Source organism: Camellia sinensis, chromosome 14 (genome assembly GCF_055761805.1).
Source record: "Camellia sinensis isolate YWXY chromosome 14, ASM5576180v1, whole genome shotgun sequence".
Classification (NCBI taxonomy): Eukaryota; Viridiplantae; Streptophyta; class Magnoliopsida; order Ericales; family Theaceae; genus Camellia; species Camellia sinensis.
The window spans coordinates 104097303-104106972 of NC_138974.1; the positions used below are offsets into that span (position 1 = coordinate 104097303).

The 9670-nt window shown below is 48.3% G+C and overlaps 31 non-coding genes across 31 annotated transcripts; all 31 read left to right on the forward strand.

The window, feature by feature from the left end:
- Nucleotides 1-36: 36 nt before the first annotated feature.
- Nucleotides 37-155, forward strand: LOC145809036 (5S ribosomal RNA). The gene has a single exon (XR_014352530.1). It is a non-coding gene; the product is annotated as a 5S ribosomal RNA (ribosomal RNA).
- Nucleotides 156-354: 199 nt separating this feature from the next.
- On the forward strand, nt 355-473 carry LOC145808335 (5S ribosomal RNA). The gene has a single exon (XR_014351798.1). It is a non-coding gene; the product is annotated as a 5S ribosomal RNA (ribosomal RNA).
- Nucleotides 474-667: 194 nt separating this feature from the next.
- On the forward strand, nt 668-786 carry LOC145808336 (5S ribosomal RNA). The gene has a single exon (XR_014351799.1). It is a non-coding gene; the product is annotated as a 5S ribosomal RNA (ribosomal RNA).
- A 195-nt stretch (nt 787-981) lies between these two features.
- Nucleotides 982-1100, forward strand: LOC145808337 (5S ribosomal RNA). The gene has a single exon (XR_014351800.1). It is a non-coding gene; the product is annotated as a 5S ribosomal RNA (ribosomal RNA).
- A 198-nt stretch (nt 1101-1298) lies between these two features.
- Nucleotides 1299-1417, forward strand: LOC145808947 (5S ribosomal RNA). Its single transcript, XR_014352436.1, has one exon. It is a non-coding gene; the product is annotated as a 5S ribosomal RNA (ribosomal RNA).
- Nucleotides 1418-1615: 198 nt separating this feature from the next.
- On the forward strand, nt 1616-1734 carry LOC145809281 (5S ribosomal RNA). The gene has a single exon (XR_014352797.1). It is a non-coding gene; the product is annotated as a 5S ribosomal RNA (ribosomal RNA).
- Nucleotides 1735-1931: 197 nt separating this feature from the next.
- LOC145810012 (5S ribosomal RNA) lies at nt 1932-2049 on the forward strand. The gene has a single exon (XR_014353579.1). It is a non-coding gene; the product is annotated as a 5S ribosomal RNA (ribosomal RNA).
- Nucleotides 2050-2246: 197 nt separating this feature from the next.
- LOC145808338 (5S ribosomal RNA) lies at nt 2247-2365 on the forward strand. The gene has a single exon (XR_014351801.1). It is a non-coding gene; the product is annotated as a 5S ribosomal RNA (ribosomal RNA).
- Nucleotides 2366-2563: 198 nt separating this feature from the next.
- Nucleotides 2564-2682, forward strand: LOC145808339 (5S ribosomal RNA). Its single transcript, XR_014351802.1, has one exon. It is a non-coding gene; the product is annotated as a 5S ribosomal RNA (ribosomal RNA).
- Nucleotides 2683-2880: 198 nt separating this feature from the next.
- LOC145808341 (5S ribosomal RNA) lies at nt 2881-2999 on the forward strand. The gene has a single exon (XR_014351804.1). It is a non-coding gene; the product is annotated as a 5S ribosomal RNA (ribosomal RNA).
- A 195-nt stretch (nt 3000-3194) lies between these two features.
- LOC145810087 (5S ribosomal RNA) lies at nt 3195-3313 on the forward strand. Its single transcript, XR_014353653.1, has one exon. It is a non-coding gene; the product is annotated as a 5S ribosomal RNA (ribosomal RNA).
- Nucleotides 3314-3509: 196 nt separating this feature from the next.
- LOC145808342 (5S ribosomal RNA) lies at nt 3510-3628 on the forward strand. The gene has a single exon (XR_014351805.1). It is a non-coding gene; the product is annotated as a 5S ribosomal RNA (ribosomal RNA).
- A 196-nt stretch (nt 3629-3824) lies between these two features.
- LOC145809732 (5S ribosomal RNA) lies at nt 3825-3943 on the forward strand. Its single transcript, XR_014353294.1, has one exon. It is a non-coding gene; the product is annotated as a 5S ribosomal RNA (ribosomal RNA).
- A 198-nt stretch (nt 3944-4141) lies between these two features.
- On the forward strand, nt 4142-4260 carry LOC145810650 (5S ribosomal RNA). Its single transcript, XR_014354210.1, has one exon. It is a non-coding gene; the product is annotated as a 5S ribosomal RNA (ribosomal RNA).
- A 198-nt stretch (nt 4261-4458) lies between these two features.
- LOC145808343 (5S ribosomal RNA) lies at nt 4459-4577 on the forward strand. Its single transcript, XR_014351806.1, has one exon. It is a non-coding gene; the product is annotated as a 5S ribosomal RNA (ribosomal RNA).
- A 194-nt stretch (nt 4578-4771) lies between these two features.
- Nucleotides 4772-4890, forward strand: LOC145810106 (5S ribosomal RNA). Its single transcript, XR_014353672.1, has one exon. It is a non-coding gene; the product is annotated as a 5S ribosomal RNA (ribosomal RNA).
- Nucleotides 4891-5090: 200 nt separating this feature from the next.
- Nucleotides 5091-5209, forward strand: LOC145808344 (5S ribosomal RNA). The gene has a single exon (XR_014351807.1). It is a non-coding gene; the product is annotated as a 5S ribosomal RNA (ribosomal RNA).
- A 198-nt stretch (nt 5210-5407) lies between these two features.
- LOC145809470 (5S ribosomal RNA) lies at nt 5408-5526 on the forward strand. Its single transcript, XR_014353025.1, has one exon. It is a non-coding gene; the product is annotated as a 5S ribosomal RNA (ribosomal RNA).
- Nucleotides 5527-5725: 199 nt separating this feature from the next.
- On the forward strand, nt 5726-5844 carry LOC145808345 (5S ribosomal RNA). Its single transcript, XR_014351808.1, has one exon. It is a non-coding gene; the product is annotated as a 5S ribosomal RNA (ribosomal RNA).
- A 199-nt stretch (nt 5845-6043) lies between these two features.
- Nucleotides 6044-6162, forward strand: LOC145808346 (5S ribosomal RNA). Its single transcript, XR_014351809.1, has one exon. It is a non-coding gene; the product is annotated as a 5S ribosomal RNA (ribosomal RNA).
- A 198-nt stretch (nt 6163-6360) lies between these two features.
- On the forward strand, nt 6361-6479 carry LOC145808347 (5S ribosomal RNA). Its single transcript, XR_014351810.1, has one exon. It is a non-coding gene; the product is annotated as a 5S ribosomal RNA (ribosomal RNA).
- A 200-nt stretch (nt 6480-6679) lies between these two features.
- Nucleotides 6680-6798, forward strand: LOC145808348 (5S ribosomal RNA). The gene has a single exon (XR_014351811.1). It is a non-coding gene; the product is annotated as a 5S ribosomal RNA (ribosomal RNA).
- Nucleotides 6799-6994: 196 nt separating this feature from the next.
- On the forward strand, nt 6995-7113 carry LOC145808349 (5S ribosomal RNA). The gene has a single exon (XR_014351812.1). It is a non-coding gene; the product is annotated as a 5S ribosomal RNA (ribosomal RNA).
- A 199-nt stretch (nt 7114-7312) lies between these two features.
- Nucleotides 7313-7431, forward strand: LOC145810794 (5S ribosomal RNA). Its single transcript, XR_014354349.1, has one exon. It is a non-coding gene; the product is annotated as a 5S ribosomal RNA (ribosomal RNA).
- Nucleotides 7432-7626: 195 nt separating this feature from the next.
- LOC145808350 (5S ribosomal RNA) lies at nt 7627-7745 on the forward strand. Its single transcript, XR_014351813.1, has one exon. It is a non-coding gene; the product is annotated as a 5S ribosomal RNA (ribosomal RNA).
- Nucleotides 7746-7945: 200 nt separating this feature from the next.
- Nucleotides 7946-8064, forward strand: LOC145809637 (5S ribosomal RNA). The gene has a single exon (XR_014353198.1). It is a non-coding gene; the product is annotated as a 5S ribosomal RNA (ribosomal RNA).
- Nucleotides 8065-8258: 194 nt separating this feature from the next.
- LOC145808352 (5S ribosomal RNA) lies at nt 8259-8377 on the forward strand. Its single transcript, XR_014351815.1, has one exon. It is a non-coding gene; the product is annotated as a 5S ribosomal RNA (ribosomal RNA).
- A 195-nt stretch (nt 8378-8572) lies between these two features.
- Nucleotides 8573-8691, forward strand: LOC145810322 (5S ribosomal RNA). The gene has a single exon (XR_014353897.1). It is a non-coding gene; the product is annotated as a 5S ribosomal RNA (ribosomal RNA).
- A 199-nt stretch (nt 8692-8890) lies between these two features.
- On the forward strand, nt 8891-9009 carry LOC145808353 (5S ribosomal RNA). The gene has a single exon (XR_014351816.1). It is a non-coding gene; the product is annotated as a 5S ribosomal RNA (ribosomal RNA).
- Nucleotides 9010-9204: 195 nt separating this feature from the next.
- LOC145809128 (5S ribosomal RNA) lies at nt 9205-9323 on the forward strand. Its single transcript, XR_014352622.1, has one exon. It is a non-coding gene; the product is annotated as a 5S ribosomal RNA (ribosomal RNA).
- A 197-nt stretch (nt 9324-9520) lies between these two features.
- LOC145810284 (5S ribosomal RNA) lies at nt 9521-9639 on the forward strand. Its single transcript, XR_014353860.1, has one exon. It is a non-coding gene; the product is annotated as a 5S ribosomal RNA (ribosomal RNA).
- Nucleotides 9640-9670: the final 31 nt, after the last annotated feature.

Below are 9670 nucleotides of genomic sequence, written 5' to 3' on the forward strand. Positions count from 1 at the left end.
CTACTGCTTAAAACAATAAAGTCGCGGTTAATCTTCGGGTGCGATCATACCAGCACTAATGCACCGGATCCCATCAGAACTCCGCAGTTAAGCGTGCTTGGGCGAGAGTAGTACTAGGATGGGTGACCCCGTGGGAAGTCCTCGTGTTGCACCCCTTTTGTCCCTTTTTCCACCACCCCCCCCCCCCTTTTTTTTTTCCCCGGACAGCCTGTCCGATTTTTAGCCCATTCAATCGCCTTCGCCTCCTTTTCGACAATTTCTCCCTTTTAAACCATTTCCAGATTATCCTGTTCCATTCAATTTCATTTTTTTCCCCGTCTACTGCTTAAAACAATAAAGTCGCGGTTAATCTTCGGGTGCGATCATACCAGCACTAATGCACCGGATCCCATCAGAACTCCGCAGTTAAGCGTGCTTGGGCGAGAGTAGTACTAGGATGGGTGACCCCCTGGGAAGTCCTCGTGTTGCACCCCTTTTGTTCCTTTTTCCACCACCCCCCCTTTTTTTTTTCCCCGGACAGCCTGTCCGATTTTTAGCCCATTCAATCGCCTTCGCCTCCTTTTCGACAATTTCTTCCTTTTAAACCATTTCCAGATTATCCTGTTCCATTCAATTTCATTTTTTTCCCCGTATATTGCTTAAAACAATAAAGTCGCGGTTAATCTTCGGGTGCGATCATACCAGCACTAATGCACCGGATCCCATCAGAACTCCGCAGTTAAGCGTGCTTGGGCGAGAGTAGTACTAGGATGGGTGACCCCCTGGGAAGTCCTCGTGTTGCACCCCTTTTGTCCCTTTTTCCACCACCCCCCCCTTTTTTTTTTCCCCGGACAGCCTGTCCGATTTTTAGCCCATTCAATCGCCTTCGCCTCCTTTTCGACAATTTCTCCCTTTTAAACCATTTCCAGATTATCCTGTTCCATTCAATTTCATTTTTTTCCCCGTCTACTGCTTAAAACAATAAAGTCGCGGTTAATCTTCGGGTGCGATCATACCAGCACTAATGCACCGGATCCCATCAGAACTCCGCAGTTAAGCGTGCTTGGGCGAGAGTAGTACTAGGATGGGTGACCCCCTGGGAAGTCCTCGTGTTGCACCCCTTTTGTCCCTTTTTCCACCACCCCCCCCCCCTTTTTTTTTTCCCCGGACAGCCTGTCCGATTTTTAGCCCATTCAATCGCCTTCGCCTCCTTTTCGACAATTTCTCCCTTTTAAACCATTTCCAGATTATCCTGTTCCATTCAATTTCATTTTTTTCCCCGTCTACTGCTTAAAACAATAAAGTCGCGGTTAATCTTCGGGTGCGATCATACCAGCACTAATACACCGGATCCCATCAGAACTCCGCAGTTAAGCGTGCTTGGGCGAGAGTAGTACTAGGATGGGTGACCCCCTGGGAAGTCCTCGTGTTGCACCCCTTTTGTCCCTTTTTCCACCACCCCCCCCCCCTTTTTTTTTTCCCCGGACAGCCTGTCCGATTTTTAGCCCATTCAATCGCCTTCGCCTCCTTTTCGACAATTTCTCCCTTTTAAACCATTTCCAGATTATCCTGTTCCATTCAATTTCATTTTTTTCCCCGTCTACTGCTTAAAACAATAAAGTCGCGGTTAATCTTCGGGTGCGATCATACCAGCACTAATGCACTGGATCCCATCAGAACTCCGCAGTTAAGCGTGCTTGGGCGAGAGTAGTACTAGGATGGGTGACCCCCTGGGAAGTCCTCGTGTTGCACCCCTTTTGTCCCTTTTTCCACCACCACCCCCCCTTTTTTTTTTCCCCGGACAGCCTGTCCGATTTTTAGCCCATTCAATCGCCTTCGCGTCCTTTTCGACAATTTCTCCCTTTTAAACCATTTCCAGATTATCCTGTTCCATTCAATTTCATTTTTTTCCCCGTCTACTGCTTAAAACAATAAAGTCGCGGTTAATCTTCGGGTGCGATCATACCAGCACTAATGCACCGGATCCCATCAGAACTCCGCAGTTAAGCGTGCTTGGGCGAGAGTAGTACTAGGATGGGTGACCCCTGGGAAGTCCTCGTGTTGCACCCCTTTTGTCCCTTTTTCCACCACCCCCCCCCCTTTTTTTTTTCCCCGGACAGCCTGTCCGATTTTTAGCCCATTCAATCGCCTTCGCCTCCTTTTCGACAATTTCTCCCTTTTAAACCATTTCCAGATTATCCTGTTCCATTCAATTTCATTTTTTTCCCCGTCTACTGCTTAAAACAATAAAGTCGCGGTTAATCTTCGGGTGCGATCATACCAGCACTAATGCACCGGATCCCATCAGAACTCCGCAGTTAAGCGTGCTTGGGCGAGAGTAGTACTAGGATGGGTGACCCCCTGGGAAGTCCTCGTGTTGCACCCCTTTTGTCCCTTTTTCCACCACCCCCCCCCCTTTTTTTTTTTCCCCGGACAGCCTGTCCGATTTTTAGCCCATTCAATCGCCTTCGCCTCCTTTTCGACAATTTCTCCCTTTTAAACCATTTCCAGATTATCCTGTTCCATTCAATTTCATTTTTTTCCCCGTCTACTGCTTAAAACAATAAAGTCGCGGTTAATCTTCGGGTGCGATCATACCAGCACTAATGCACCGGATCCCATCAGAACTCCGCAGTTAAGCGTGCTTGGGCGAGAGTAGTACTAGGATGGGTGACCCCCTGGGAAGTCCTCGTGTTGCACCCCTTTTGTCCCTTTTTCCACCACCCCCCCCCCTTTTTTTTTTTCCCCGGACAGCCTGTCCGATTTTTAGCCCATTCAATCGCCTTCGCCTCCTTTTCGACAATTTCTCCCTTTTAAACCATTTCCAGATTATCCTGTTCCATTCAATTTCATTTTTTTCCCCGTCTACTGCTTAAAACAATAAAGTCGCGGTTAATCTTCGGGTGCGATCATACCAGCACTAATGCACCGGATCCCATCAGAACTCCGCAGTTAAGCGTGCTTGGGCGAGAGTAGTACTAGGATGGGTGACCCCCTGGGAAGTCCTCGTGTTGCACCCCTTTTGTCCCTTTTTCCACCACCCCCCCCTTTTTTTTTTCCCCGGACAGCCTGTCCGATTTTTAGCCCATTCAATCGCCTTCGCCTCCTTTTCGACAATTTCTCCCTTTTAAACCATTTCCAGATTATCCTGTTCCATTCAATTTCATTTTTTTCCCCGTCTACTGCTTAAAACAATAAAGTCGCGGTTAATCTTCGGGTGCGATCATACCAGCACTAATGCACCGAATCCCATCAGAACTCCGCAGTTAAGCGTGCTTGGGCGAGAGTAGTACTAGGATGGGTGACCCCCTGGGAAGTCCTCGTGTTGCACCCCTTTTGTCCCTTTTTCCACCACCCCCCGCCTTTTTTTTTTCCCCGGACAGCCTGACCGATTTTTAGCCCATTCAATCGCCTTCGCCTCCTTTTCGACAATTTCTCCCTTTTAAACCATTTCCAGATTATCCTGTTCCATTCAATTTCATTTTTTTCCCCGTCTACTGCTTAAAACAATAAAGTCGCGGTTAATCTTCGGGTGCGATCATACCAGCACTAATGCACCGGATCCCATCAGAACTCCGCAGTTAAGCGTGCTTGGGCGAGAGTAGTACTAGGATGGGTGACCCCCTGGGAAGTCCTCGTGTTGCACCCCTTTTGTCCCTTTTTCCACCACCCCCCCCCCTTTTTTTTTCCCCGGACAGCCTGTCCGATTTTTAACCCATTCAATCGCCTTCGCCTCCTTTTCGACAATTTCTCCCTTTTAAACCATTTTCAGATTATCCTGTTCCATTCAATTTCATTTTTTTCCCCGTCTACTGCTTAAAACAATAAAGTCGCGGTTAATCTTCGGGTGCGATCATACCAGCACTAATGCACCGGATCCCATCAGAACTCCGCAGTTAAGCATGCTTGGGCGAGAGTAGTACTAGGATGGGTGACCCCCTGGGAAGTCCTCGTGTTGCACCCCTTTTGTCCCTTTTTCCACCACCCCCCCCCCCTTTTTTTTTTCCCCGGACAGCCTGTCCGATTTTTAGCCCATTCAATCGCCTTCGCCTCCTTTTCGACAATTTCTCCCTTTTAAACCATTTCCAGATTATCCTGTTCCATTCAATTTCATTTTTTTCCCCGTCTACTGCTTAAAACAATAAAGTCGCGGTTAATCTTCGGGTGCGATCATACCAGCACTAATGCAGCGGATCCCATCAGAACTCCGCAGTTAAGCGTGCTTGGGTGAGAGTAGTACTAGGATGGGTGACCCCCTGGGAAGTCCTCGTGTTGCACCCCTTTTGTCCCTTTTTCCACCACCCCCCCCCCCTTTTTTTTTTCCCCGGACAGCCTGTCCGATTTTTAGCCCATTCAATCGCCTTCGCCTCCTTTTCGACAATTTCTCCCTTTTAAACCATTTCCAGATTATCCTGTTCCATTCAATTTCATTTTTTTCCCCGTCTACTGCTTAAAACAATAAAGTCGCGGTTAATCTTCGGGTGCGATCATACCAGCACTAATGCACCGGATCCCATCAGAACTCCGCAGTTAAGCGTGCTTGGGCGAGAGTAGTACTAGGATGGGTGACCCCCTGGGAAGTCCTCGTGTTGCACCCCTTTTGTCCCTTTTTCCACCCCCCCCCCTTTTTTTTTTCCCCGGACAGCCTGTCCGATTTTTAGCCCATTCAATCGCCTTCGCCTCCTTTTCGACAATTTCTCCCTTTTAAACCATTTCCAGATTATCCTGTTCCATTCAATTTCGTTTTTTTCCCCGTCTACTGCTTAAAACAATAAAGTCGCGGTTAATCTTCGGGTGCGATCATACCAGCACTAATGGACCGGATCCCATCAGAACTCCGCAGTTAAGCGTGCTTGGGCGAGAGTAGTACTAGGATGGGTGACCCCCTGGGAAGTCCTCGTGTTGCACCCCTTTTGTCCCTTTTTCCACCACCCCCCCCCCCCCTTTTTTTTTTCCCCGGACAGCCTGTCCGATTTTTAGCCCATTCAATCGCCTTCGCCTCCTTTTCGACAATTTCTCCCTTTTAAACCATTTCCAGATTATCCTGTTCCATTCAATTTCATTTTTTTCCCCGTCTACTGCTTAAAACAATAAAGTCGCGGTTAATCTTCGGGTGCGATCATACCAGCACTAATGCACCGGATCCCATCAGAACTCCGCAGTTAAGCGTGCTTGGGCGAGAGTAGTACTAGGATGGGTGACCCCCTGGGAAGTCCTCGTGTTGCACCCCTTTTGTCCCTTTTTCCACCACCCCCCCCCCCTTTTTTTTTTCCCCGGACAGCCTGTCCGATTTTTAGCCCATTCAATCGCCTTCGCCTCCTTTTCAACAATTTATCCCTTTTAAACCATTTCCAGATTATCCTGTTCCATTCAATTTCATTTTTTTCCCCGTCTACTGCTTAAAACAATAAAGTCGCGGTTAATCTTCGGGTGCGATCATACCAGCACTAATGCACCGGATCCCATCAGAACTCCGCAGTTAAGCGTGCTTGGGCGAGAGTAGTACTAGGATGGGTGACCCCCTGGGAAGTCCTCGTGTTGCTCCCCTTTTGTCCCTTTTTCCACCACCCCCCCCCCTTTTTTTTTTTTGCCCGGACAGCCTGTCCGATTTTTAGCCCATTCAATCGCCTTCGCCTCCTTTTCGACAATTTCTCCCTTTTAAACCATTTCCAGATTATCCTGTTCCATTCAATTTCATTTTTTTCCCCGTCTACTGCTTAAAACAATAAAGTCGCGGTTAATCTTCGGGTGCGATCATACCAGCACTAATGCACCGGATCCCATCAGAACTCCGCAGTTAAGCGTGCTTGGGCGAGAGTAGTACTAGGATGGGTGACCCCCTGGGAAGTCCTCGTGTTGCACCCCTTTTGTCCCTTTTTCCACAACCCCCCCCCCCCTTTTTTTTTTCCCCGGACAGCCTGTCCGATTTTTAGCCCATTCAATCGCCTTCGCCTCCTTTTCGACAATTTCTCACTTTTAAACCATTTCCAGATTATCCTGTTCCATTCAATTTCATTTTTTTCCCCGTCTACTGCTTAAAACAATAAAGTCGCGGTTAATCTTCGGGTGCGATCATACCAGCACTAATGCACCGGATCCCATCAGAACTCCGCAGTTAAGCGTGCTTGGGCGAGAGTAGTACTAGGATGGGTGACCCCCTGGGAAGTCCTCGTGTTGCACCCCTTTTGTCCCTTTTTCCACCACCCCCCCCCCTTTTTTTTTTTCCCCGGACAGCCTGTCCGATTTTTAGCCCATTCAATCGCCTTCGCCTCCTTTTCGACAATTTCTCCCTTTTAAACCATTTCCAGATTATCCTGTTCCATTCAATTTCATTTTTTTCCCCGTCTACTGCTTAAAACAATAAAGTCGCGGTTAATCTTCGGGTGCGATCATACCAGCACTAATGCACCGGATCCCATCAGAACTCCGCAGTTAAGCGTGCTTGGGCGAGAGTAGTACTAGGATGGGTGACCCCCTGGGAAGTCCTCGTGTTGCACCCCTTTTGTCCCTTTTTCCACCACCCCCCCCCCCTTTTTTTTTTTTCCCCGGACAGCCTGTCCGATTTTTAGCCCATTCAATCGCCTTCGCCTCCTTTTCGACAATTTCTCCCTTTTAAACCATTTCCAGATTATCCTGTTCCATTCAATTTCATTTTTTTCCCCGTCTACTGCTTAAAACAATAAAGTCGCGGTTAATCTTCGGGTGCGATCATACCAGCACTAATGCACCGGATCCCATCAGAACTCCGCAGTTAAGCGTGCTTGGGCGAGAGTAGTACTAGGATGGGTGACCCCCTGGGAAGTCCTCGTGTTGCACCCCTTTTGTCCCTTTTTCCACCACCCCCCCCTTTTTTTTTTTCCCCGGACAGCCTGTCCGATTTTTAGCCCATTCAATCGCCTTCGCCTCCTTTTCGACAATTTCTCCCTTTTAAACCATTTCCAGATTATCCTGTTCCATTCAATTTCATTTTTTTCCCCGTCTACTGCTTAAAACAATAAAGTCGCGGTTAATCTTCGGGTGCGATCATACCAGCACTAATGCACCGGATCCCATCAGAACTCCGCAGTTAAGCGTGCTTGGGCGAGAGTAGTACTAGGATGGGTGACCCCCTGGGAAGTCCTCGTGTTGCACCCCTTTTGTCCCTTTTTCCACCACCCCCCCCCCCTTTTTTTTTTTCCCCGGACAGCCTGTCCGATTTTTAGCCCATTCAATCGCCTTCGCCTCCTTTTCGACAATTTCTCCCTTTTAAACCATTTCCAGATTATCCTGTTCCATTCAATTTCATTTTTTTCCCCGTCTACTGCTTAAAACAATAAAGTCGCGGTTAATCTTCGGGTGCGATCATACCAGCACTAATGCACTGGATCCCATCAGAACTCCGCAGTTAAGCGTGCTTGGGCGGGAGTAGTACTAGGATGGGTGACCCCCTGGGCAGTACTCGTGTTGCACCCCTTTTGTCCCTTTTTCCACCACCCCCCCCCTTTTTTTTTCCCCGGACAGCCTGTCCGATTTTTAGCCCATTCAATCGCCTTCGCCTCCTTTTCGACAATTTCTCCCTTTTAAACCATTTCCAGATTATCCTGTTCCATTCAATTTCATTTTTTTCCCCGTCTACTGCTTAAAACAATAAAGTCGCGGTTAATCTTCGGGTGCGATCATACCAGCACTAATGCACCGGATCCCATCAGAACTCCGCAGTTAAGCGTGCTTGGGCGAGAGTAGTACTAGGATGGGTGACCCCCTGGGAAGTCCTCGTGTTGCACCCCTTTTGTCCCTTTTTCCACCACCCCCCCCCCCCTTTTTTTTTTTCCCCGGACAGCCTGTCCGATTTTTAGCCCATTCAATCGCCTTCGCCTCCTTTTCGACAATTTCTCCCTTTTAAACCATTTCCAGATTATCCTGTTCCATTCAATTTCATTTTTTTCCCCGTCTACTGCTTAAAACAATAAAGTCGCGGTTAATCTTCGGGTGCGATCATACCAGCACTAATGCACCGGATCCCATCAGAACTTCGCAGTTAAGCGTGCTTGGGCGAGAGTAGTACTAGGATGGGTGACCCCCTGGGAAGTCCTCGTGTTGCACCCCTTTTGTCCCTTTTTCCACCCCCCCCCCTTTTTTTTTTCCCCGGACAGCCTGTCCGATTTTTAGCCCATTCAATCGCCTTCGCCTCCTTTTCGACAATTTCTCCCTTTTAAACCATTTCCAGATTATCCTGTTCCATTCAATTTCATTTTTTTCCCCGTCTACTGCTTAAAACAATAAAGTCGCGGTTAATCTTCGGGTGCGATCATACCAGCACTAATGCACCGGATCCCATCAGAACTCCGCAGTTAAGCGTGCTTGGGCGAGAGTAGTACTAGGATGGGTGACCCCCTGGGAAGTCCTCGTGTTGCACCCCTTTTGTCCCTTTTTCCACCACCCCCCCCTTTTTTTTTTCCCCGGACAGCCTGTCCGATTTTTAGCCCATTCAATCGCCTTCGCCTCCTTTTCGACAATTTCTCCCATTTAAACCATTTCCAGATTATCCTGTTCCATTCAATTTCATTTTTTTCCCCGTCTACTGCTTAAAACAATAAAGTCGCGGTTAATCTTCGGGTGCGATCATACCAGCACTAATGCACCGGATCCCATCAGAACTCCGCAGTTAAGCGTGCTTGGGCGAGAGTAGTACTAGGATGGGTGACCCCCTGGCAAGTCCTCGTGTTGCACCCCTTTTGTCCCTTTTTCCACCACCCCCCCCCCCTTTTTTTTTTTCCCCGGACAGCCTGTCCGATTTTTAGCCCATTCAATCGCCTTCGCCTCCTTTTCGACAATTTCTCCCTTTTAAACCATTTCCAGATTATCCTGTTCCATTCAATTTCATTTTTTTCCCCGTCTACTGCTTAAAACAATAAAGTCGCGGTTAATCTTCGGGTGCGATCATACCAGCACTAATGCACCGGATCCCATCAGAACTCCGCAGTTAAGCGTGCTTGGGCGAGAGTAGTACTAGGATGGGTGACCCCCTGGGAAGTCCTCGTGTTGCACCCCTTTTGTCCCTTTTTCCACCACCCCCCCCTTTTTTTTTTCCCCGGACAGCCTGTCCGATTTTTAGCCCATTCAATCGCCTTCGCCTCCTTTTCGACAATTTCTCCCTTTTAAACCATTTCCAGATTATCCTGTTCCATTCAATTTAATTTTTTTCCCCGTCTACTGCTTAAAACAATAAAGTCGCGGTTAATCTTCGGGTGCGATCATACCAGCACTAATGCACCGGATCCCATCAGAACTCCGCAGTTAAGCGTGCTTGGGCGAGAGTAGTACTAGGATGGGTGACCCCCTGGGAAGTCCTCGTGTTGCATCCCTTTTGTCCCTTTTTCCACCACCCCCCCCCCTTTTTTTTTTCCCCGGACAGCCTGTCCGATTTTTAGCCCAGTCAATCGCCTTCGCCTCCTTTTCGACAATTTCTCCCTTTTAAACCATTTCCAGATTATCCTGTTCCATTCAATTTCATTTTTTTCCCCGTCTACTGCTTAAAACAATAAAGTCGCGGTTAATCTTCGGGTGCGATCATACCAGCACTAATGCACCGGATCCCATCAGAACTCCGCAGTTAAGCGTGCTTGGGCGAGAGTAGTACTAGGATGGGTGACCCCCTGGGCAGTACTCGTGTTGCACCCCTTTTGTCCCTTTTTCAACCACCCCCCCCCCC